This window comes from Pseudopodoces humilis, chromosome 3 (genome assembly GCF_049639895.1).
Source record: "Pseudopodoces humilis isolate 2021_Gansu_Grassland_sample_001 chromosome 3, ASM4963989v1, whole genome shotgun sequence".
NCBI classification, from domain to species: domain Eukaryota; kingdom Metazoa; phylum Chordata; class Aves; order Passeriformes; family Paridae; genus Pseudopodoces; species Pseudopodoces humilis.
In genome coordinates, this window is record NC_142202.1 from 89,296,545 (window position 1) to 89,299,036 (window position 2,492).

The 2,492-nt window shown below is 42.7% G+C and overlaps 1 long non-coding RNA gene across 1 annotated transcript; it reads right to left on the bottom strand.

Annotated features, from left to right (window-relative positions):
- Positions 1–312: 312 nt before the first annotated feature.
- LOC148184699 (uncharacterized) lies at positions 313–2,168 on the bottom strand. The gene is made up of 3 exons (XR_015772198.1): positions 2,025–2,168; positions 859–1,005; positions 313–679 (listed from the first exon to the last, which is right to left on the bottom strand). It is a non-coding gene; the product is annotated as an uncharacterized LOC148184699 (long non-coding RNA).
- Between the last annotated feature and the right edge of the window lie 324 nt (positions 2,169–2,492).

Here is a 2,492-nt window from a genome sequence, read left to right on the forward strand (position 1 = left end):
AAAATGAGCTTCACTATAAAGAAATGAGAGGGAAATTAAGTCAGGCCTAGAGCCAGAAGTTACCTGAGCTTCCCAAACAGTCCAGGGCCACAACCACTTCTGCTTTAGACTTTTTGGCTCAATACAAACAGTAAAAGCATCACTTAGATCCCAGGAACAGGCTGAGATCCCAAGAGCAAGCTCAGCTACATGTTGGACCCTGGGATGGAGTCAGGCAGCACCTGCACCCCCTCATGGTGTCTGGGGACAAGATGTGCCACAAACAGGGAACATAAAGCAGCCCTAAATTAAAGCACTTCCAACACAATGCAATTACACTACATAATGTTTACTTATCTTATATACACTCAGAGGGAAGATAAATGTCTAGTAAAAACCACAGTCCACTATTAAACAGCTATAAAATACTTCACTGTCTTCCTATTTCAAAAGCTCCCATAGTACAAATAGTGGTGAAAAGTTCAGTGAACTGTCTTGTAGTCTGGTGCTCCATTCAAACCATTCTATTTCCAGAGAGTCTCCTGACACCATATCTAATTCCCAAAATGAATATGCTTAAATTTTCCTTCTTCATGCAGTGTGCTTTTTCCTCATTTAAAACATCAACAGCCTCTGGCAGTAAAGGACATCACATTTCTGTGCAAGATGAAGCTTCTTTCCCCCAATATGCAGGAGAATGCTACATGAGTCAAGGGAGAAAAAAAAATGTATGCAAAAAACATCACACCCCACTGACCCCAGTATATTTTACATTACAATTTCACCATTTCCAGTATAGGCTCATTTTGCAGTGGACCATATCAGTCATATTTCAGGACTGACACAGGGGAAAAAAAAAAGAAAAAGAAAAAGCAGTACCTGAAGCATTGTCTGCATAGGGTCTGTTCTAATGCAATATACGGATTATCTTGTTGATGTGTAGTGTAGCTTGCAGAGAACACAAAGGCATGCAGGGAATACTTAGGCATGCCAGGGAGGCAGCACAGGTGCTCATTCAATTTACCTCTGCAAGTAACACACAAGTGCATTTTGATGGGTTAAAACCCAGCCTGCCCCATGCTGCAGATAACCCCCCTGGAATCAGAGGGACTTGCCACATAAAGCCTCCTCCCTTCAGACATTAAAGTCCCCAAAATGGGCCATAGGACACAGTTTCACCCATTTAAGCTAAGGCAGCCATGCTTTCAGTGAGCAGCAAAAGGAACATTATCCCCTAGCAGACATTAAAAAGCTTCCTTCCACCTCTAGCACAGGCAGAGAAAATTAATTAATCCACAGCCTGACTGGAAGAGCCCAGAAGGTTCTGGAATCGCCTCATGGCTTCACCCTTTAGCGTGAAGTGTTTAAATGAGGCCCAGCTGTGCTTCATTAACACTGCCCAGGCTCCCTGAAACTCTGGCAGCTGAGAAAAAAGATGCACCTTTTGTTATCCCAACCCTCCTCCAAGACCAGGAAAGGGATGAAATAGAAGCTTGTGGCAATCCCTGTTTTAACCAGAGGCAAAATCCCCACACTCAATAGGAGCACTGCCTAACTAAAGGCCATAACAATTCTGACTTCACACACTGCAAAGACCATAATGCTTGAGGAACTAGCACATCTGACTATTACCAACAAAATAATCATCTACTATTCTGACAGAAAATCAAAGAAGTCTGACTTAAGAAGTACCAAGTCCCATAAAATCCTGCTGTTCTCCACAGATGAGCAGCTAGAGAAAGGCTCACAAGGGAAGCAATACATGTATACAGTTGTCTAAAGGCTAAACACACCAGCAAAGCAGAACCATCGAGCCGATGGTAAATATAGATGGAGAGAGGGCTTAAAAGAGAAACAAATTTAGGATTTCACCATAGAAAGACCTTTCACACCAAGCAGCTACTCCACCTTACAACTGTCATATAAAAAGGAACAACTTCAGGTCCTACAACCATCAAACTTTCTCTGCTCATCACCTCAAAAAAAAACTGGAGCACTATCCTGCTACAAAGTTCTAAAACTTTAAGAACTACAAAAAGACTCACCTGAAGCTCAGGGTAGCCCAAAGAGCTGGAGGAACCTACTCTGAGAGAATACAGAGTAGCACACAGTAGAAGGGCCTACACAGCCAGCTGAAGCTAAAACCATGCTCCACAGGTGTTTGGGATAACACACTAATCAACGCCCTGGAGCTCATTGGCTGTACTTGCTCCACATCCACACCCTACCAGGAGCCCTGACTCAGCACACCCTAAATTTTGGTGTGGATCTGCTTTCAGGGTAGATAAAGCTGCTTTGGGTTATTTTGAAGTCCTGGTCAGGGCACTGATAGAAAAGGTTTTTTTTAATGGCGTCCAGCTTGCTGAAAATTCCCCTAAATCCTATTACAAGAGCAGCCCATTGTTTGTGTTATTTTAAGCAGAAAGGGTAAAATATGCAAAATTTTCTTCAGGTGTTAGAACACCTAAATATCACATAGAAGCATCCTATTGTCTAGCAAGTTGTGGACTTGA